The 23535-nt window shown below is 42.6% G+C and overlaps 1 protein-coding gene and 1 long non-coding RNA gene across 4 annotated transcripts in view; one reads left to right on the top strand and one right to left on the bottom strand.

The window, feature by feature from the left end:
• Nucleotides 1-23535, bottom strand: part of Ankfn1 (ankyrin repeat and fibronectin type III domain containing 1) — a 406041-nt gene that overhangs the window by 281040 nt on the left and 101466 nt on the right. The window contains exon 1 of one of the 3 annotated variants that reach the window (XM_087202564.1): nt 15019-16526. The exons of the other annotated variants lie outside the window; for them this stretch is intronic. The gene's annotated coding sequence lies outside the window, so the exon portion shown is untranslated. Of the gene's footprint in view, nt 1-15018; nt 16527-23535 lie in introns of those variants that run through there. 3 annotated transcript variants of the gene reach the window in all.
• On the top strand, nt 544-2960 carry LOC110344847 (uncharacterized). Its single transcript, XR_002387739.2, has 3 exons — nt 544-621; nt 1289-1571; nt 2662-2960. It is a non-coding gene; the product is annotated as an uncharacterized LOC110344847 (long non-coding RNA).

Genomic DNA, 23535 nt, shown 5'->3' on the forward strand with positions numbered 1-23535 from the left:
TATCTTCTGGATTTTAAAAATCCGGTTTTGAAATTCAACATACTAGCTGTGAAAAGAAAACTCTTTACCCTGGATGCTTTGGTATTTAGTAGACCCAGTCACACCTGTTTGTTTCTCTATTTAAGCTTCAAAACTTTTTACATTTCCTGTGTTTCCAGATTGCTCAATAAATATTTGATGATCGGTTTGCCATCATTCATGCATTTTTAAAATTCAGTGAACAAACATACACTAAATGCCTAGGATGTATAACCACTACTAGGCTCTGGGGCTATGAAGCACCAGGTGAACATATCACTACAGCAGAATAATAATGAAGTAGAATTGGCATATGTGCAAAGAGATGTGTAATCATAGATGCACTTGATTTAGGAATTGGAATGATGGTACTAGGTGTACCAATTTTACCAGATAAAAACACAAGTTACTCAGCTAATCTAAAACTCGGGCAAATAACAAAGAATTGTTTAGTGTAAATGTGTTCCAAATATTTCATCAAACATATTTATGCTAGGAGCATACTTTTGTTTATCTGAAATTTAGGTTTAACTGGATGTCCTGAATGTTCTCTGGCCAACCTAGGAGATGCAACTGGCAGACTAGAAAATGAACTTCCATGAGGTTGGTGTTGAAAAGGGAGCCCTTATCCAAAGAGGTCTTATCCTGAGACCTCTTATCCAGAGGTCTCAGGATTCGCTAAGGGTGATCAAGTCCAGATGTGAGGAAAGGTGAGGCTGGGCAAGGATAGGAATGGGGAGAGAAGCATTCCAAAGTTGAGAGATCAGAATTGAGTTTGCAATTTCACTTAGTTCTGGAAGTTGAAGCCAGGGTAACGAGAACTAGAACCCAAATGAGGGATATGACCTGTGCTTATTGGAAAAGAGAAAAAAAAATCATTATGTTCAGAAAATACCTTCTAAGAAATCCCATGAGAATCAGATGAAAAGTAGTTGGAATAGATGAGAGTTCAGCAAGGTCATTAAATGGGAAATAAACAATAAAAAGTCAGCATTTTTCTTTTATAACGGCAATAACCACCTAGAAAATATTACGGAAAGAGATTGTATTTGGATGACCAATAAAAGGACAAAGCAACTACAAATAAACTACAAAATTATGGAATGTGTAGGGCTTATATAAGAAAGAAGTTTTCAGAGACATGAAAGGAGTTGAAAAAATGGAGTGGAGGGGAGTCATGCTATATTCCTGTGTGAGAAAAGCAAATACTGTAAAGATGCAGATATTCTCAAAATTTATTTATAGGGCTAACGAAATCATAATATCTCAGTAGGATTTATATTCAGAAGAACGAAGTAGTAAGAATAACTGGAGAAATTTGCGGATCAAAGGATCAAAGAAGGACTCAGCTACTGCTACCTGACATTAAAACATTTCTAAAGCTGCTCTCCCTACACTGGAGTTGTATTTGGGAGGAAGTTGGCAGAGAAAGCAACAAGGTGGGACTGAGAAACCAGAAGCACACTGCTGTCCAAGATGCCACCCTACACACTGGGCCCAGCACAGATCAGCAGGGAAAGGAAGCATCACCCAAGACAAGGTGCTACGAACACGTGAGTACCTAATTGGGAAAATAAATGAGTAGTTTTCCCCTCATAGAAAATACTAACTTCCAGATACATTCAAGAGTTAAATGCAAAAATTAAACCCAAAAGAAGAAAACAAGGGTGAACATTTATCTGCTCTCTGGGTTTCAGTTATGTACTGACAGGTTTGAAGGACTTGGGGTGATGTAAGTCCAAATTGTCAAAGGCACGAGGAGTTTTTAATAGATCTAGTCTTTGTGGAGAGGTGCTGACTGAGGAGGAAGGAGTGTCTGCTGTCCAGCAGATTGCTTAGAAGAGGCTGGGATAATGCAGGCCAGAAATGGTGAGAGCTGGCTTGGTAGGAGAGAAAGAGCAAGAGAAGACCATGGAAACTAAGAGCAGCTTCCCTAGGAATTTGTTGTGTGTACTGTGTGTCTAGACACAAAGGGATATATGCTAGGGATATCTCTTTTCAATGGTTTGTAAAAGGGTAAATTTTTGGTAAAACCTATTTTTATTATTCCCATATACAAGACCTCCCCACAATTCAGGCCTTTTAAACTCCATGCCTCGCATAATCAAATTCAGTGTTTCCCACTTTCTATGTTTTCTTTTCTCAGTCTCTGGAAACACGATATAACTTAAGTTCCTCTGTAATCGATAAAATATTGTACAGTGTGTGTGGAATCAGATATGTCTGTGTTTTTATAAATGTACATTAGAGAGGAACAGGAATGGAACAGAACAAGGCTGACTTGTTCATGCTTTTTAATACAGATATGCTATACTAAACAGCATGATATGTCATAAAATGAAACCTAATATTCAAAAATGAGATTGCAGTCTCTCCATGTTTCAGTGGTTTTCCTGGGAGACAAATCTTCTTTCATTTGAGCAAGCACACAAAAGTGTTTTTTTATGAAGTACTAGGAAACACCCAACCATAAAGTTGTGTTGGTGAAGTAAGTACCAAAACAATTATAATCAAGCTATATTTCAACTCACTTGCAGTGGAATTTCTAAGTCGAAGCTTAGAAGTGGGCATTTGTGCAACATAATGTGCATGACTCCTCTGATTGGCCCCAACTTTTTTCTAAAGTATTTAATATTCTATTAGGTTCTTCAGGAACTTTGATGGCTCAAATCGAAGAAGGTTTCAGGAATGTCAATGTCAGGACTTAAAGGTACTTGATTATAGTCCAACTGGATGCACTCTGATTAAACCAAAGTCTTACCCCCTAGTAGAATTCTTTAAGTGGGCATATGGAGGAAATAATAATTCTTTATATTTACACCCCCAAATGGAGTCATAATTCAAATTTTGGATACCTTACACTGTATAACATTTTCTGGTGACATTTCTCATTTTACATTAATAATTAGTGTTAAAATATTTGATGGAGCAACAAATTTGTATCTAATGTAAATGCATACCATTTGTAGGCTGTGTCTGAATAGCTTTGTTTCTTCTTAGTAAACTATGCATGAAAACAGCCATCAATAGAAATATACGCCCTGTTGAATGGAAGACTGAAAGCTTATTTACAGAGCAAATGCAATCATATACTGAGTGACAGAGTAAGCATTAGCTCTGAGCCTGGCTGCTGTCACAAATCTGTAGTTTATTTAACGGATAGAAGGAAATAGGTGCAGAATTACTCTTTTTGCTTTGAGCATAGAAGCCTCTGCATCTTTCTGGGGTTTTCTGAGTGAGCTATTTAAGTGAAGAGGGCAAAGGGTTATAGATAATGGCACAGTTAAAACGAGAAAACCCGAGATGAGAGCGCAGGAAGCAGGACCAGGAAGAATTAAGTTTTTTTCTGGTGCCCATGAATGTGTAAAATAAAATCCTTTATGTCACACTCGTCACACAAACATTTATTAAGGACCTGCCAATAGGAGGTAGGTGGGCCTTTGAATATGCAGAGCGGAATGAGACGCAGCCTTCCAGGAGCACAGAGGCCAGCGAGGGAGACCAACATGATTTTCAGATTACTCATTAGCTCTTAACAAAGTGCTAAGTCCTCTATCTGAGTTGTATGTCAAGGGCATATGATGCCCAAGGAGCCACTTGACTTCTGGGAGGGCCAAGGAAGACACCAGCCTTGATGGAAGAGTTTGAAAGCCAAAGGATGCTAGTGCTCTCAAGATGAGCTATGGAAATGCCTTCATCAAATATTCTTCATAGCAAAAGATCAGTAAGAGACGCAACTCAGGTACCTGCTCATATGATGACTTCCCTCTCTTTCTAATCTCTCTCAGTGTTTTCATCTGTCTCCATGATGCTTATGAACAGAGAATGCAGATGAATAATGGGAAGGAGGTGAAGGTTGGCTTGCGTATCCTGGTTGTTTTATTTTTATGAATATATATTTTAAGCAGTATTAGGTTTGCAGTAAAGCTGAGGGCAGGGTACAGAGAGTTCCCATATGCATCCTGGCCCCCCTCCAGCCTGGTCCCTTTGTTACAACTGTTGAGCCTATACTGACGTCATAGCCATTCAAATGCCATAGTTTACACTAGGGTTCACTTTTGGAAGTGCATATTCTATGGCTTTGGGCAAATGTATGATAGCACACGTTCATAATTATAGTATCATACCTAGTAGTTTTGCTGCCCCAAACATCCTCTGGGCACTGCCTATTCATTCTTCCTCCAGCTAACCCCTTGCAGCTACTGATCTTTCTACTGTCTCAATCATTTTGTCTTTTCCAGAATGTCATATTGTTGGGATTGTGTAGTGCATAGTCTTTTCAGAACCATATAATGTGTAGTTTTTTCTTTCCCTTACTAATATCCATTTAAATTTCCTCCATATCTTTTTATGGCTTGATAGTTCATTCTTTTAGCACTGGGTAATATTCCATTGTCTGGATGTAGCACAATTTATTTATCTATTTACCAACTGAAGGACATCTTGGTTTCTTTCAAATTCGGGCAATTATGAATTAAACTGCAATAAAAAATTGGCATGCAGTTTTTTGTGTGAGCCTAAGTTTTCAGCTACTTTGGATAAATGCCAGAGTATGACTGCTACCTAGTATGGCAAGAGTATGTTTAATTTTGTAAGAAACTACCAAACTGCCTCCATTTTGCATTCCATCAGCAGTGAATCTAAGTTCCTGTTGCTCCACATCCTCACCAGCATTTGATGTTGTACAGTTCTAGACTTTGGCCATTCTAACCACCAAACATGGTGGTGTCTCACTGACATCTTAGTTTGCTTTTCTCTAGTGACATATGGGGAGCATTTCTGCAGAGCTACTTGGACATCTATATTTTCTTTGGTGGGTGTCTGTTCTGGTCTTTGGCCCATTTTTATTGGGTTGTTTGTTTTCTTCCTGTTGAGTTGGAGGATTTCTTTATAGTCTGTAATTGTGTCTAATTCAGCACTCAGTCTTTCCTAGTTCATTTCTCTGATGCTATAGAACCAGGTGATAAGTCATTTCCTGTGACCAATAGTTTTTTGTTCTACAGAAAATGACCATAGAGATTTTGTTTTAATCCATACCACAGTTTCTGTGTAGCTGAATCACAGTGGACTAGGGAAATACTCTGAAGCCAGAGCAGTGTTGGAGGCAATGACTGATCTCAGGTAGCTCCCTGACCATGGACAAGCCACTTAACCCCTCCTGAGCTGTAAAATGGGGTAATAACACAGAGTGTTACTGACTTCAGTGTTGCTGAGGATCAAACATGATAATATATATGAAAGGACTTTATAAGTTCCATAATGCTATTCAGATGTGAAGGGTTATTATTTTTATATGCTCAAGAAGGCTGGCACAGCCGCTCTCCCAGATGACTAAAAAGCGTATGTGATTTTATTTGCTCCAATAATTTTATTCTTATTAGTACTTGTTCAGTATACTACATGAGCATGCACAATGCACAAAGCATTTATTCTTCTTTGGCTACAGTAACTATACCCCTCCTTCCAAATCTACCCTTGTAAAAACAAATAAGACTCATAAAACAAAACAAAAGCAGAAGAAGAAGAAGAAGAAGAAGAAGAAGAAGAAGAAGAAGAAGAAGAAGAAGAAGAAGAAGAAGAAGAAGAAGAAGAAGAAGAAGAAGATGATGATGATGGTGGGTGGTATTATTTATAACTATATATCATCAAAGGACTCACCTGTCAGTTTGCAAACCAGCTGTCCTTGACAGTGGGCAGTTAATTCTGTGCCCACCCTCCTCCCCCGCAACAGGGGGATCTATTGCTCTTTCTTCTCTATTTTTTCACTTTCATTTTTAATGTGGTTTTCTAGCCCTCCACTTCAGGAGGTAAATACAATTCTGGCAAAGTCTCAGTCTAATTTAGTTTATTGGGGCTTTTACTACAAGTTTTTAAGCACTCACTGATTTTAAAAAACATATTAAAATGGCCATGGCCAATCTTGTAGATTGGTACAAGTCCACATTTCCCAAACGACTTAATAGTCTGCAACTTGTGCCAGACAGAGAATGAGCTCACCATTCTCTTTCCCACAGCATAAAGGCTGGACGTTGTTGTTTAACTCTGTGGTGGGAGGGAGTGGTTTGCTTTGCCATCCTCCTCTCCTGCCTCGAATGCCCTCTAAGTTTTATAGGTTCCACTGTCCTGGAGGGCACATTAAGTGCCCAAAGAACATCATTGTGGGCCATTTCTGGGACAACCAATCCTGCCTTGGCCCATACTTGGAAGGTGGAGCTTCTAGGGAGGTTTTTCCAGACAGTGTTTGATATTTTGAGCAGAGGAGTTGTAAAAGCTATGGAGACCCTGTCTTATGGCAAAATAATTAAAATTGTGACTTATGTAGCTGAATCTTTTTCCTTTTTAAACATTTCTCCATCTCTTTTCTACTTGTAAAACACAAATTCAGCAAACATTTGTGGAGAGCAAATAAACACATGGATCAATATTCTACTGCCAGGCTAAAAACCGGATCATAGGGATGAACTCACAATCTGTCGGACAAAATCACATCAATGTGGAGGTACTATATGACATACTGGGGTGACGTTTAGGGTTAGACGTGAAGTCATGTTTCAAGGTGGTGCAGGGCAGACAAGGCGAACTATGAGGGTAGAGACTGACAAAAGAGAAACATGACCAATGGCTTACAAAAGGACAAATGGAACCACGAAACTCTCCTTCACAAGATCTTTCCTGATATTCACGTTTCACTTCTTATTTGAGGGCTGCTATCTTATTTCCACTTGTTAGTTTGTACACAGCCCAGAGTGCCATTCTTTGCCTGGTGACCCAAGGAGGCAGCATGTTTCTTAATAGTCTGGAGAAACAGTAAGGTAGGAGGCTTCCAGATTGAATTCTGCCACAGCGGTGCATGGATCTAGGACAAGTCACTTTCATTTCTAAAAGGAGACAAAATAACTTAGGATCTGCCAACCTCACAGGGCTGATCTGAAGATCAAATGAGATTACAAGCTCTGTGCTTTGTATGAAAATGTTTGAAAATTTTCTAAAACGCCATGGAAATACAAAACAGTGTATGTATGTCCTCTGGGTAATTATAGCTGCAAATATAATGAAGTGGCTTTTGAATGGTGAAATTAAATTACTGGTTACTTCTTTTAAGTTTTATATTATGCACATAAATATATATTCATACACATATGACATTATGTGTGCATATGCAGTATATGTATGTACATATTTGTGCATATAATGTCTGTTTATTCTAAGAAGAGAAAGAAAATAACAGGCAAACTGTAGGCCATGGCTCCTCTGCAGCTTTTCTGGGTGGTTGGGAAGCCATCCTCAGAGCCAGTCCGGAGTGGAGAGCTTCCACTTTTTGCCGTTACCTACATAAGTCACTTGTCACTTCACCTTTCTAAGTCTCAGTTTCATCATCTACAAAATGAGACTGGACAACAGGCCTGCTTCACCAGATTATTGCAAAGATGAAATGACATTTTTCCTACATTCTTAAAGAGTGTGACATAGAGTAAGTGCTCAATGACTAGTAACCATTTCTATCCTTGTGTACATTTTCTTTTTTAAAAACTTTGGGTACATTCCTCCAGTTTCAGAGACCAGAATACAAAAAAAGAGCCATGTAGGGATGGCTTCAGAACATTCCAGATGAAAAAGGCATTCATGTAGGAAAGATGAAGCTCCTTGTTATGGTCTTCTATGGACATATCAACATTGCACTGAATTAACATTATTTTTCTAATAGCAAAGAGCATCACTCATGCCCTAGACTCAACAGTAAACCTGGGAGAGGCATATATTATGTTAGCAACTTGGAATAGAAACTCCCTTTGAAAGCTGCCCAATAAAGAGCCTTTAATGTAGTGCACATAATGCAGGGCAGCAGGTTTTGTAGTTAATGAACCTAGAAGCCAAGGCTGATGGTGTGGCTTGGAGAGCCCTGCTCCTTCCTCAATGCTACAAAGTAAATTAGCATCAAGTCCTCTGTCATGAAACTTTCAATAAAGAGCCTATTATATAAGACATTAAGCCTTTCTCTAATTACAGCTATAAATATAGATAATCAAGTCATTTTGAGTACTAAAATCAATTTTACTGTTTACACTCTTGCCATGCTATATATTTAGCTATTGACTTTTAACTTGAAGACATAAGCAGCTGGTGAAAAATATCCTTAGAATACTAATTACATTGTCATGGGGAATACCAATAAATGTTGCCTGCCGGGGAGTTAACAAGGATTGAACAGTATAATTGTTTTACCGACTAAAACACTATACACTGGGAGAACCTATGATTTCATTTCATAAATTAGATGCTAAATACTTTTTTCTGGCTACTTTCAATAGTGTTATCTCTGTAATAACAAACTTCCCTTTAAGTTCTTGGTTGCCTGTGCAGGCCCAGGGCTCAAATGGACCCTTCTATTCTGAATTACAGGTTTGCATATGAGATTATACAAAGAGATGTGGGCTCATAGAGGCAGAGTGCGACTCCCCATATGCAATTGTGTGCATGGATGACGGCCATGGACAAGTTTACATACCTACGAGCTGGCTGTACAAAGTATGGCAGACCTGCTAAATTCACTTCTATTTGACTTGCATCGCAGAGACAGGAAGTGACCCTGCCCACCAGGAAAAAGTGATGCAATCAACTATGAGAATAGCCACCCTTCTTTTACTGGGGAAGGTAAAGGAAAGGGTGGCAAGAGAGGCCCAAAGAATTCTCACCACCACTCCATGCAGGAGAACAGAAGCCTGCATCAGCATCCTGTCATCACTTCATCCTCTAGGAATCTTTGGTTCATTTTGTTTTCTTACTTACTCATATCTAACTATTTGTTCATATGAAAGTATTGATTGAATGCTTCTGGTTAGACATCAAGCTATGGGATGAGCTCAGTCTACTGGTTTTCAAGTGATGGTGTCTCCAAAGAACGCTTCTATAAATGAAGTGAGATTAAAGAAAGGTGAGTCCAGATTTGGGGACAGAAGCTAGGGATGGTTTAGCAGGCTAAGTTTCTACAGAACAACACAGCTCTCTTCTGGGTATCTTACAAATAAGATTTCACTGATTCCTCGGAGAACCCCATGTAGGTAAGTGTAATTCAATATGTGGATGAAACAAGTGAGGTTTAGACCAGTTGAATGATTAGCCCCAGGTCACACTGCTTGCTAGAAGATGAGCAGGAATTAAAATCCATATTTTCATGGCCTTTCCTCCTTAACATTCATTTCCTGTCTGGTCTTTGCATTTCTTCAGACTGGCCTAGAGGCAGAAAAGCCAAAGCTTATTCTACTGTCCCTACAAATGGCTATTGTCACAATTTTTGCCTGTTTTCATTTCTTTTTTTTGCCTGACACTTTTTGGAAAAATGTGTTCTCTTCTTCAAGTTGTCTGGAGCACCGAGTACAGAGATTCAAACAAGGTCAGGAATTCCTCAGTCAGCACTCAGAGTCAAAAGCAACTGGCAGGAATCTGACAAGATTTGTTTTTGGTTAAGGAAACACAAGAAATTTTGTTTTCTACTCCTTTATGTAATTCTAGGAGGGCATATGTTGTTAACAGGGAGTCTCTCTGTTCTGTCTTCTTCTTCTCTAAGCCTAGAATCTCCCAAAGCATGTTTTAAGGAATTCTTGTTCTAGAATCACAAAACCTATGTTTGAGAAGTGCACACCTGTAATCTGAGCCCTCTGGAAGGCTGAGGCAGGAGGATTACAAGTTTGTGGGCAACTTAGTAACTTACTGAGATCCTGTCTCTAAATTTAAAAAATAAAAAAGGGCCAGAAATGTAGGTCAGTACAAAGGCTCCATGTTTAATTCCCAGTACTGGAGAGAAAAAACAGAAATCTATGTTGGAATAGGTTTGGGAAATGCTACACATTATGTAGTCTCATAGTAATTTAGGAGGCCCATCAGCACATAAAATGATCTGAGAAGTCCTGTGGCAAAAGCCAAACAAATAGAATGTGCTACCTTTCACCTTAGCTGTTATGGTCCCTGGAATGCCATTCCCACTTGCTCTGAGGCTAGAAATCCTACTCATCCTTCAAGGTCAAGTTTTCAAGATATATAGATCAAGCCTCAGGTCCACCCCCAGAGTCTTATTTGGGAAAAGCTGAGATAATTTCAAGCACTTTCTTAAGTACAGATTTCAAGTAACATTAAGGTAACTCTAATAACCAGTTGCTGAGTTGGGCTCCACTGTTGAGATTTTCCAGGAGAGGCCTCAAATCTGAATATAGGTTAGCAGTTTCTTGATCCAGGAATCCAGGGGCTAAAATGTGCTCATGCCAGCAAGATTAGCATAGCTTGCCAGCTATGTATATTAATAACTTCATATATCTGATGACATAGTTTATAGTGGGGCATGTTTAAATGAGCTTCCTTCAAATAATAACTAAGTTTTTGAAGAAGCCTGGCTGAGTGTCCTGGAGAGTTGCACAATTCGTGAGCAGCCTGAGTAGGAAACCCACTGGAGCAGATGGTTCTGGGATCACAGCAGAATTTAACCCAGGCTCAGTTTACCCAAGTCTGGCTTTCCTTGTGAAGATACTTTGAACTCTGTTCGCTTTGCAGTACTGGAGATTGAACCCAGGACCTGCGTGTTTTTTGCACTGAGCTATAGCTCCATTTAATTTTTTTATTTTTATTTTGAGACAGGGTCTCACAAAGTCACTAAGTTGTCTAGGCTGGGTTCAAACTCACCATCCTCCTGCCTCAGCCGCCCAGTGCTGGGGTTATGGGTGTGCACCATCACACACTGCTCCTTCTAGGAGCTTTTAACTTGGTTATGACAAAGTGAGTGTAGACATTCTGTCACCCTCAAGAGACCATTATTTAACTGATTTTAAAGGTTGGTTATTTTAACATACTGGAACAATTGGTAAAGAGAGAGTTCTGTAGCAGTTATTCTGTATTTATCATCAATTCCATTGTGATTTTCTTAAGGGACAGTGAAATTCCAACAGAAACCATGAACCCAACTGGAAAAATAAATGTGGCCTAGGATGTAACTTAAATAAAATATTCCCAGGATGCCCAAAACAAAACAAACAAACAAACAAACAAAATTGTGCTAGAAGCTGTGGTAAAATTAAGATCTTAGGTGGTTAAAATACTAAAATCATAGAAAGTAACAGTTTCACATCTTTATTCCTGCTGTTGCAAGCATCATATATTTTAAACTATAGAGGGGTATGTTTTCTCAAACAAATGCTGTATCGGTCATTTATTTTGTGTGCCCTTTTTCTTTCCAGCAAATAAGTCCAACTGGAGAGGGTGAGTCACCCATGTGTACACTTCCTCTTTAGCCAAAAGTGGGGCACTAACTGTAGGCAGACTGCACAAACTCCCCCGGCTCTGGATCTTCCTTATGTAGTGCAGATAGGCCAGCCCTCTAGCTTGATCTTGGCTCTTTCTTCTGAGCCATCTATTCAAGCCCAAAGTGAGATGATTTTCCCCTCTACACTCAGCCATTATGAAAAACAGTCATTCCATGTGGGCAGTCAAATGTCCATCTGTCCCATCTGCAATGCTGGGCAGCTGCAGAAAGACCTGTACTCAGTAGTCTCTGCTGTGGCCCCTGGGCCACGATCCTTATCAAGCTTGATGAGCTCATGTTCCCCTGGCAGGGTCTGTGGCTAGATGGGGACCCTTCTGGAGAAATCAACCTAACCACTGAGCTGAATACATGATGGACAGTTATTGGCTCTGCTGGTCAGACTGGAATGATGTTGTCACTCACTATGGAGAGAAGAACTGAGGTATCATTTCTGCTGGGAACTGTAGGCAAACATACTTTCCTACAGTTAAGAGGCTAACAGTGGCTCTAGTTCCTGGAAACAGTTTTCTTGGAATCATGTAGTTTGCTCAAGCATGGATGGGGGTGGTATTATTTGGGGAATATCAAGTGTTCTGACCTGGAAAAGAGTCTGCATTGTACCCCGAGGGAATCTGTATTTCAAATGATAGAAGGACTCTTTCCTCCTACCATGCCTGACAACCAGCAACATCACAGGAAGACAGAGCTCGGGCTGAGTGCTCAGATCTTTTCAGCTCTTCTTCCTCTCTCCGTACCTTGCCCCCTATGTTGCACTGTCTGCTCATAGAAGTATTTTCTCACATATACAGCAGGGGACTTGCTTCAGGGGCTTCATTCACGTACAAGTAAGAAAGAGCTTTGAGGCTCTTGGGCCAAATTATTTCCATTTAATATCTGTTGAAAGGCAACGATGTTCAAAATACAGGGTGAGGGACAGTGATGCAGTGACCATGAAAAATGGTGAAGACAGCCTGCTTTGCTGTCAATGGAGTTCTCTTAACTTCTTGTGGTCACTGAGTGGGATCCAACATATAACCCCGCCCCCCATCCCATGCATTCCCGAGCGCATATCCATCAAATCCAAACTTTAAACTTGAGTAACTATATCTGTCTCACAAAGTCCAAGGTATTTATTACAGGGATCACCCACTTCAGGAATTCAAACAATGTTCAGACGAAGGAAAAATCCCTTACCCGGGTTTTAAACTCCGTTTCCCCTCTCTCCAGCTGGCTAGCAGAGCCTGGCATGAAAGCCAGAGAGCCCAGCAACTCCCATCCTCCCGTTTCTCAGCCCCTCATCCCCACTCTGTTTAACCCCTCCTTGCACAACCACACCCATCTGCATCATTCACCAAAGCAAATCCTGTGGGCTGGTGCCACGCCGGCAGGAGGGCCCCAGGGGACACGCGGGAGGTGTGAACAACCATCCGCAGCCCCCTTCACCTCACACTCTGCAAAAATCAAATAAACAGATTTGAATTACAAGAGCAAAAAAGGGTATTTTCTTGCCTCTCCCTCTCCCTATTCCTTCCCCCCACTATCTAATAATAGGCTATTAATTCCTGTCATCTCAGACTGTCTGAAGTGTGCAGTGTAAACTGTGGCTGCACCAATCAGAGTTGTGTGTCTACTTATTTCCAGCATTCCCTGTTGGCACAAAGAAAGCCTGGTTTGTCCACTCCAGCCTTACTGCAGCGGAGATCTGTACTGATTGCTAACTGAGAGTGCGGGGCTGGGAATGTGTGCAGCTGGGACAGCAGGAGCAGCATAGCCTAGCCGAGGTGCAGACAGCAGAGAGGGCGGGGCTGGTGGCGGAGGTCAGAGGAGGTAGGGTGGATGGTGGCAGGGCTCTTGACCTGTTCAGGGAGGGAGGGGCCTGGGTGCGCCATCCCCTGCTTGGTAGTCATATTCCCACCACATTTTGGCAGGGCACACAAAGGTGCAAATGGCTGTCAGTGGAAGGGTCCTCACTCCCCACCAGTTATATATTCAGGTGATAGTTTTTTTGCCTCCCTCCTTGTTATAGTTCACATCTGGAGCATCCCCCAAAATGTCATGTGCTGTGGACCCAGCTGCAAGCCTGTGGTGCTACTGGAAAGTGGGGCAACTGTTAGGAGAGGAGCCTGGTGAAAGAAACGAGGTCACTGTGGCATGGCCTCAGAGGGGATATTAGGACCCTGGCCTGTTCCTCTTTTCCTCTCCTTCCCAGGTGAGCAGATTTCCTCCACTATGTGCTCCCACTAGGATGTGTCACTTCCCCGAAGGCCTACAGCCACAGCCCAAGCAAATATGGACCAAAATTTCAGAAACCATGAGCCAAAATAAACCTTTCTTCCCTTTAAATTGTACAGCTCAGGTATTTTGTCAAAGAGATGCAAAGCCAACACACTCCTTGTTAGAAATATCTTAATTAGGTGAACCTCAAAATTCCTACTTTGTCATATCTTTAGAAGCCTTTTGTAGACTATAAGATGGCAACGTGAAGTAGACCCTCGATATATGGAACACATTTTGATTTCTTTCTGTGTAGAGCTAAAATCCTGCAGACATCATAAAACCCTAGTTTTCTTGAGAGAATAATGGTGGAAAATAGCCTACATCTGAATATTGGAAAATACTTGTTTAATATAAATATAGATATAGGTTTGATTCTTTTGTTATGCTTTGCCTCAAAAGGTGAGTGGGACTGACGGGGCACAGAAGAAGAAATCGTGCCACAGAAAGAGATAATTAACTCTCTCCTGCTTAACAAAAATGAAGAAAGAAGATTCACTGAAGTATACGTGCCTTACAGAATCATCTTGACCTGAGTCCAATCCCTTGCCTCCCGACTCCTGCCGGTTCCCCCAGGGCTAAGCCCGGTTTTCACACACTGACATTCAGTCTTGGGACGAGTACAGAGCAGGAGAGGATGAAGCTAGGTGGGATGTCCACTGGGGAGATCAGCTTTGTTAACCCTTATTCTCTGATTTGGGAGTAAATGAATAGATTTGAAAGGGAGTAGGCCGTCTGAGTGTCCCTAGAGGCCTCTTTTAGGCAAATGCAAACCCAGAGCTGCAGCTCTTTAGCTCTGTCTAATTATAGGGCCCTTAACAGGAATGAACAGCTGATCCACATGGCAGGAAGTGGCCACTAATCACCAATAAGGCTGTCCCAAGGGCACAGAGACTCACGAGGAGGAAATTAATGCGTGGCGTCTAGCCGAAGTGCCCACAAGGGATCCACTAGGAAGATCCCTGGCTTCGGCGCTTTAGAAGCAGCCTAAAACTCTTCTTCTTCCTCCAGCCCAGCTTCTGTGTTCTCTGGCCAGGCTGCCAGAAGCCTCTGCAGAGAAGAACAGTGTCTTTGGAGAGGTGAAAGGAGCTCCCTGACCTTTCCAGCAGAGAGAACTCAAAAGGGAGGACAAAGAGACAGAACAGCATTGCAGGAAAGGAATTCCCTCCGTCTCCTCCCAGCCACACCCCACAGAGTCAGGCTGACCCAGGGATTCATGGAAGGCAGCAATGGCACAGCCAGAGCAGCAGAACCTGACAGGTGTCCCTGAGAGACAGCAGCTCCCCTGCCTGACCCCAGGGCTCAGGTGTGCCAGAGGAAGGAGGCAGGACTGTACGCCCAGAAACGAGTGTTCAGGGCAGGTCCTGGAGATGTCAGCCAAATAATGAATATTTAGGATCAGAACCTTTGTAGGAGGTCCCAGAAATTCTTATTCTTACATTTCCCAGGTGATTCTCATGTAGTCACTCATACACCAGAGGTTTATTGATTCACTTCTCTGCGTGAAGAGTTCTGGGAGCTGAAGGGACAGGAAGAAGCAAAACAGTCAGAAATTCTCGCACTCTTGGAATTCAAGTTTTCCAATGGGGAGAAGAGTTGAGTGTCCAGCAAATAGAAAAGTGCATAGTTCTCAGGGGAAAGATAAAGGCGCAGGAAGCACAGGTGTCCTGCTTATCACATGGGGTGGAGGAAAGACAAGGAAAGCCTCGGTGACAAGGGAAGAGGGAGGATAAGCAAAGCCTGGAGGAGGTGAGGGAGTAAGACACGGCAGCCCATAGTGACTGCATCCAGTGCAGAGAAACAGGCAGGGCAAGGCCTGAGTATGAGCAACCAGGAGGCAGGACATGGCAGAGTCCCGGAACCACAGGAGAAGTCAGAGGTGAGAACCAAGAGCTAGAAGAGGACAGATTCACACAAATAGTGAGGACACTACTTTAAAGCTGTGATAAAAGAGTGACAAATGGCCTTTATTATGAAGAAGCCAGTTTCAGGGAGCTTGTTCAGGGTCAGGTCAAGGCTGATCACACGAGGGATTGGCTTTCTTTCTCCAGCCTGCCCTGTAAGGACCTGTTAGCCCAGCCGTGGAGACTAAAACCTACCATCCAGTGTGGCGCCTGCCAAGAGCTAAATGTGTGGTGCAGACAACACATGCTGTATCCACCCCAGGGATGGATCGGTCTGTCCTTTCGTGCTGGCTGGTTACACCTTCCTGACATGGGCCTCGCCTGACCAGTAGTATAAGGTGTCAGGTAGAGCCTCTAAGACTGGCAGGACAGCAGCCAGCGGAGAAAGTCACAGGCTCTCGTACCCTCCAGGCCAGACAGCTTGTTCCAGCAAAGGCGCCCCATGCTCCCATTTCCAATCCTGGCAGCTCCCGTGGTGCCTAATCCGGGGCTTGGCCTCTGGACTCCGCCTTGGCTTCCGCCATGTCTGCTCTTGGCTTCTCGCTGCCACCTGACCTTGGCGACTTTCGAGGCCCTGTCTTTTGGGTCACACTGAGCTTGTCACTTGTTTACAGCTTCCTGGTCCTGAATCTGCCGTCTACAGTCCCGCATGGCACAGTATTGACATTTCAGCTGGAGTAACTAAGAATCAGCAAAGTGGGAGGGTGGGAAGAGACACTGTTCACCATCAAGGCTGTAGAGGCAGGAAGCTACAGGGCGAGAGGAGTATCTTGTTCTCCCTGAAGTACAAAAGCAAAGGAAAGGAATAGTGTATTGCAGCCTGTTCCATTAGACACATTCTTTCAAATCAAACAGGCATGGATTTGAAAGCAAGTTCTGCTATATTTAGCTGTCTGATCAGAGACTGAGCTACTTAATTCCATTACGATTCATTTTTTTTTCTCACTTGTAAAGTAATACTTTTCAGAACAGTGGAGAGTATAAAGTAGTGCATATAAAACACCATGTGTAGGTGACAAGAACAAGGTGAATATACAATTCAGCAGAGTATGTTTTGTGCTTGGCTATTATTTTTCCTCATAATAACAAGTACAAAAGCATGCTAGAGGTCAAATTCTGGAAGGTCTTGATTAAGGAGGGTAAATGTCAAAGTGATAAATGGTACCCCCCCCCCCCCCCCGGTTCTTTTGCTAGTCTGCCAGCTGGGAGCTTCCTGCTCAGGGCCTCCATGTGTGTGTGGGTACAGTGTGTGTTTCCATCACTGTTCCCCTTCTGTTTTCGGTCTTCTCCTCTGAGTGGACATCTGTGCTTGGCCAGTCTCAGTGGGTCCGTGTGAAGATCCAGGCTCAGGGTGATGTGACCCAGCTGTGGACAACCTCTTGTTTTAGAGACTTGGCCTCCTCTCAGAGGGATGCCAAATGAAGAAAAGAACTTTTCCTTGGCACTTTCCATAAAGTGAAATGCCAGTCCCCAGCCTTTGGGATTTTCCCCTTTCTGTTCACCCACTGTTTATGGAAAATGAATCACACAACTCACTTACACACAAATGGAGAGGTAGCTTGAGGATAAACAACACGACTTCCTGGAATGCCACTGGTGGCCTCTCGCACTCCCGAGGTAACCATTGCTGTGCAGAGCCTGATCTATAGATCCCAATGGGTAGAAGGTGCTGCTGGGGTCAGAGGGGAAACTTGGGCTCCAGGCCAACCCGTCCACAGGGCTAATTAATGCTGGAACCAGGATTCCCATCTGCACACAGGTCCTTCTCTGCCTTGAGTCCAAACCACTCTGTCTAACCTCTCCAGTTCCAGTCACTCATGTCTTCCACAGCCAAGACCTGGAATAAAGGCCCGGGGAGATGGACAGAAGACAACCATCCGCACCCCAGAATTTCAGTTTTCATAGGAGGCTAAGGGGGAATAGTGCATTTCCTGGTACTGTTCCTGCTTCTCCCAAGACTCAGTTTCTTGTTCCACAAACCTCTTCCTTGGGATTCAGCTCCCAACCATACTTGGTTCTGAGGAAGCCTCCTTCTTTCCATTCCCTTCAGCCTCAGAAGATTTGCTTGACAGCTTTTCCTATTTCCAGGGACTTAACTTGAGGAAATAGAAACGGACACATGGTAATGGTTGGTGGTGACAGTGCCAGGTAACTAGAGATATCATAATATAGGGAACATTATAATATTTTAATACATTTCACAGCTAATCCTTAATCCTCAGACCCTCCTCACTCCAACATCCTGTCCCCCTCTGGCCGATTATCACTTGCTTCTGTCTGTTCTTATGGCTCCTACGACTTCTGTATTTACACTGGTAATTATTTGCTTAGATATCCCCTCTTACTCTGGGTAGCTAACCCCATAGGGACAAAGGGCCTGCTTTTTCCTCTTAGAATCCTTGGACTTACTTGAAATGCATTAGGAGGTCAATAAATATTGGTTGAATGAATGAACTGGTGTCTTAACTGGTCCTTATTTCTATGATCTCAGGATCATTTTTTGAAGATATATATATATATATATATATATATATATATATATTTTTTTTTTTTTTTTTTTTTTTTTTTCTAATAATGGAGGGAAGAAGGCATGCTCCTGAGGAGCAAATTCTCAGGGTCCAGAACAGGGACCTGTAAGTTCTCTTGTGTTCAGTATGGCTGCCATGGAGCCATGTGGATTTACCAGATTGGCTCTGTTAAGGCCTCTCCTTTTAACATATTCCCTGCAGCCTAAGCCTCCTATAGTTCCTTAGGTAGACAAAATCAAGGAGCTGACTCTGTGGGTGCTGCAGAGAGTACCACATAGCAGACCCGCTGGTGCCCCTGCCTCCTCTGCAAGAACACCCTTAGGATCCCTGCTGAGACGGCCAACAATGCACATCCTTTCCACCAGACAGTGCCACAGGGCAGCTCCTCTCACCAGCTGTTTGTCCTCATCCCTCAAGTTGTGTGCTCAGGACAGCCAAGCATGGCCCCAGGGAACCCTAGGAGGCTGGCTTAGCCACTCTGGCCAATGCATCTTTTACTTTCCTGCTCTCCCCACACCCTCCACTTGTCCAGGGGCCTCCCTTCTCTTTCTCCTCATTTTTGGTGGATGTGCTCCTTCATACTTCATAAGGAAGTGAGATGCTCCTGAGGGAAACCAGCTTTATTTCTCTGTCCAGGGCCAAATCCCCTGTCCCCCACCCCCAGCTCTGTATCCTGCCTCTATTCTTTTCTTTTTGGTGTGAAGGAGAATATGCTGCCTTCTGGTTTGGGCCAGGCCTCCTGGGAGATCATGAATGCTGTCCCTCTGCTCTCTTCAGGGACTGTCCATTGTTCCCACTTTCTCCTGAGTCTCCATATTCCCCTTTCTCCTGCAGTATTCACACGGGCTCTGTTATCACCATGTTAAAACCATAGCAAGACTCCCCCGAGGCCACATCTCCACAAGGGCAGTGATCCCTTCATTTTTCTTCAGGGTCACAAGTCTGGAAGCAGTGGTGGTCCAATCTTGCTGCCCCTGATTCCACTTCTCAACTCTCCAAATGGTCTCTGTGCTTGGTGATGGGTGGAAGTCATCCATTCACAAATGGGGAGGTGGTTTGCAGTTCACCACCGTGACACGATGGTAGCTCAGACCTGGATGTGGCAGTGGTAAGGGGAGAAGTGGGTTGATTTTGAAGTTGCTGCCAAACACATTTGCAGTACGATTGGGTAAAAAATGTAACAGAATGAGACAACCCTGAGGTTTTCAGGAGCTCAGCTGTGAAGGCAGCACTGCCATCTCCAAAACAAGGCCGCTCCAAGAGGACAGGCTTTGGAGAGTGATGTGTCCCCTCTTGCTTCCCAGCTGCTCAGAGTGGCTGCTGCTTCTGCCACTGTTTCCCAAACTCTGTTTTCTGCAGGCACTTGGTAATGATTTGTTTATGATGGTATTAGTTTCGGTTAGGATATTTTCAGGTAGAAGTAATAGAAAATCTTGAGTTAAATTAGCAAAAAAGTGTAAGTATTTTCCATCTCACTGAACAGGGAGAGTGAGCTCCAGGTCTGCATGTTTGCGGACTTCAGCCTCAGCTCCAGCCTCACTGCCTTGCAGTGGTCCAGGGCTCACAGTGCACTCAACCATAGGGACAGGAGCCAGTCTCTCCCTCTGGCTCTCCCTCTCTCTCCCTCTCCCTCTCTCTCTCTCTCCCTCTCTCTCCTCCCCATCTCTCTCTCTCTCTCTCTCTCTCTCTGGCTCTCGCTCTCACTCTTGCTCTCTGCTTCTATTCCTCCTCCCTCCTCAGAAGTAAGAAAACTTTCCCCACAAGCCTCCTAGAACACTCCCCCTTCCTGTCTCAGGTGTCAGATAGGAAGAAGAGCTCTTTCCTGAGCCAATCAGGGGAAAGGAAATGTATTGATATCACTCAGGTTCTCTTCTGGAGCCAATGGGGCTTGCTCACCTCTGGCACCTGTCTGCAAAAGTGTGGGGAGAATACCTGAATGCTTCTGTTGGAAAAGAAGGAGGGAACTGGCACCTGCATGGAACCAGAGTCATAGTGCTGACAAGATGCCTCCATTATAACGAAATATGAATTTATCAGCAAGTTATATAAATTCTCAAAGTGTTTGTAAAAACAAATAAACAACACCAAAAAATAAATCCAAACAAGACAAACACATACGCTTTGGATCCCTATGGTTATTCTAGGGAGAACTGCTATCTGAAATGTCAAGTTAGTCTTGCAAGTGATTATTACTCTACAAACACAAAATTACATTTCCTATGAATTTAAGATAGCTTATGTGAGATAATGGCAAAGTTCTCTTTAAAATTATGTAGTGAATACTTACTGAGCACTGTGTGCAAAGACTTAAGTTTGAAATGAAAAAGTAATAACAAATAGATATACAACTTGGCCCAGTTCAAGAGGAAAAGAAGAAAGGCACCAACAGTTGCCAACGGCCAATCTTACATGCCTGGTGAGGTTATTACATTGGATTTTCCCAGCAGTTCTGCACACAATAGGCATGGTGGTCATTTCTATTGGTCAGCAATATCTGGCTCACTTTTGACTTTGAGTACCAGGAAGGCTGTGCTTCCCTGGCCCACCAAGCTTGTCATCTGACCCACTGACTGACATAGGTCACTTATGCATTGGGTGTAAATTATTTGTGTGAGAGCCTCCCCTTTCTTTCTCCTCTTGCTGTATCACTGAAAGTTTCATGTATTCCAGATGCCATAGCTGCAAGATAGTGAACCCTTCATCAGCCTGAGTCCCTGAGTGACTGTATGGAGAAGAGTTGCTGTGTACCTGCAATAGACATGCAGCAGAAGTAAAATACTCACAATATATACACATATGTACACATTAGACATGTATAATATACATAACATAATGTATGCATGGAAAACATTCGTTTAACTTCTAGACTAAACTCATGAGATAGGTTTTAGGAAATTTCTCTCTTTGTGTCTTGGTCTTCCTTTCTTTCTTCTGATAAACACGCACTTACTGATTTTCTAGGAACTGCACTAGTTGGTGAGTACACAGTGGTAACTGACCCATGATTAGGTTCAGTGACTTGTCTAGGAACTTACAACTAATGGGAAGAACTGGAATTTGACCACAGGTTGTCTGATTTTAAATTTCAGGCGTTAATACTTAGTAGAGGCTTAGGAGTGCTACATAAATATTGTCAAATACAATAGTCAGAAGGGTCAGGGAGGAGGGCCTAGAGTTTGTCCTCAAAATAGGCTTACAGTTGTACGAAAAAAAATACCTTGAGGATGCAGGAGTGGAAGGCATGATCACTTCCAGCTGGGTTCCCGGTAGAGATTTCAGGTGGGTGGAACTCACTTGAGCTTTGTAAGATGGGTAGGGTTTTGATTCAAGACTGAAGTGAAAGTGCCTCTAGAGGTCTAAAATGTCCTAAATGAGTTTGGAGGCAATGCTTATAGTCCTGTTGACTGTAGTTTGGCTCTTTCCTAGGGGTAGAAGGCGGTCATGATGGAAAAAGACTGCAGAACTGTGGAATATTACAGAAGGAAGCCATCTCAGAGATCATCCCCTCTGGGGAGGTCAAAGGACTTTGAACTCCAGGGTTAACGCTGGTCTGTAGAAAGTGGCTGCTGGATGGTTTTGAGGCTCCTTAGTGCTCAGAGGGAAAAGCCCCAGTAGTGATAAATTCCAACAGCGTTGTAGGAAAGTAGTGGCACTGGAATCCAGTCATCTGACATCTCTAGTCCTGTCCATCTGTTCTACATTCAAGGGAACTAAGATCTGGGAAAGTGATTTTTCCAAGGTAGCTACAGTCTAAAGAGGAAAGCAGTCCTGTCCAGGTCTCGCAGGAAGAAGAACAAAAGCCTCCTCTTCCTGTGTTTTACTTTTTCCTTTGTACTAGGCACATGGAAAATCTACTGGGGTTGATTGATCATGTAGGGGAGAGGAAAGCTCTGCAAGCTTTGCATAGAAGAGATGGCACTGGAATGATGGAGACAGTATGCGGGCAGACTGTTGCGTGGAGAGCAGAGACAGGAAGGGTGAGGAAAAGTCCAGAGTAGACTCCGGAGCCAGGAGCAGAACCTGGATTGGGGCAGGAAGGTAACAAGGATGGCCGTGTGTGACTGTAACAGAGGATGAAGAATTCCTGTCATTAGTAACAACTCTGACAATACTGTTTGTAAACAGGATCAAACCACTGTTCTGGAAAGTGATGTTGAAAAGAACATTTCTCCAAGAAAGTCCAGACTAATCCCATATTTAAACAATCCTTGGACGCTGTATTCCAGGCTAAAGTTGCCTGCTTCTCTAAGTGCTAAATACCCATATGAAAACTAGAAAAACTAAAAAAACAAATCAGTCTGACATCTGAATGTTTGCTCTGTATGATGCCAAGCATCCCACACAGCTGGTTCATAGGCAGCAGGAGGGCATGCGGTGCTGACCACAGGTGTGGGCATTTCATAGATTCTGTGAGGACTCTGAAAAGTTTGAGCATATAGACCATGATACTGAGACAACATTTATTTGAATCCTTTTGGCACATCTACTGCATGTGACAAGAAGATAAGACACAAAAAATGCTCCATCTCATTCAAATAACTTTTTGCTAGAAGAGCAAGTAGCCTATATAACAGCCATTTTATGTAATATGGGACAGCATTCTATATGATAGCAATTATACAGTCATGGAACACTGACTCTCTGGGTAACTTAAAAATACTTCTTAAGAAGTATTTGTAATTGTTAAGCTGTGAACTAGAAAATGGTGCCATGATAGAATAGAAACAGATCTTATGTGATTTTGAGGGAATCGCAGTTGGGTTTACTCATTTTTAATGTGTTTAACAGAATGATAGGCACATAGCGGGTAAGTACTCAATATCAATTTTCATTCCATAGTAAACGAGGTTTGTCTCAGAGCTCAAACTTCATGAAGCAAGTTGAGTTAACCCATTTAATTTGACAAAAATCAATTTAGGCAGGCTCTGAAACTAACTTTCTCAGTGCCACCCACCTAGGATATAATTATATATATATATATATATATATATATATATATATATATATCTCCATTTTTTCTTAGCAGGCTATAATTTTGGCATTCTATACTAGAATTAAATATTTTTAATGACTGAACAGATTTTTATTGAGAAACACATGGATGCATGAGCCTGAGAAATAGGCTGAACTATCTAACATGAGGCCCTGAGAATAATAATTTGCTATAATAATAATAGGCTACTTCCAGTTCGTAATCTGAGGGGTATTAGTACATATTAAAGAGACTTTTCCATTTTCAAATGGAGAGGCTTTCAGAACTCCCAAATTACTGATGTTAAGAAAGCTGTGTTTCTAATGTTTTAATTGATTCATTCATTTGTGCATTCGCTCTTGCATCCATCCATAAACATTATCACGTGCCAGGTCCTATGCTAAGGACTGAAGATGAAGAGATATTATGTATAATCCTACCCCTCCAGGAGCTCACAGTTGGAGTAGAAACAGATAAACCAATAACGAACTATGACAAAGCATGAGAGCAAATACCATGGAGATGGGTGGGGTACTATCAGATGTTCAGGTT

The sequence above is a fragment of the Heterocephalus glaber genome, unplaced genomic scaffold, assembly GCF_053883595.1.
Source record: "Heterocephalus glaber isolate CG9 unplaced genomic scaffold, H.glaber_assembly_v1.0 deba00001773, whole genome shotgun sequence".
Taxonomy (NCBI): Eukaryota; Metazoa; Chordata; class Mammalia; order Rodentia; family Bathyergidae; genus Heterocephalus; species Heterocephalus glaber.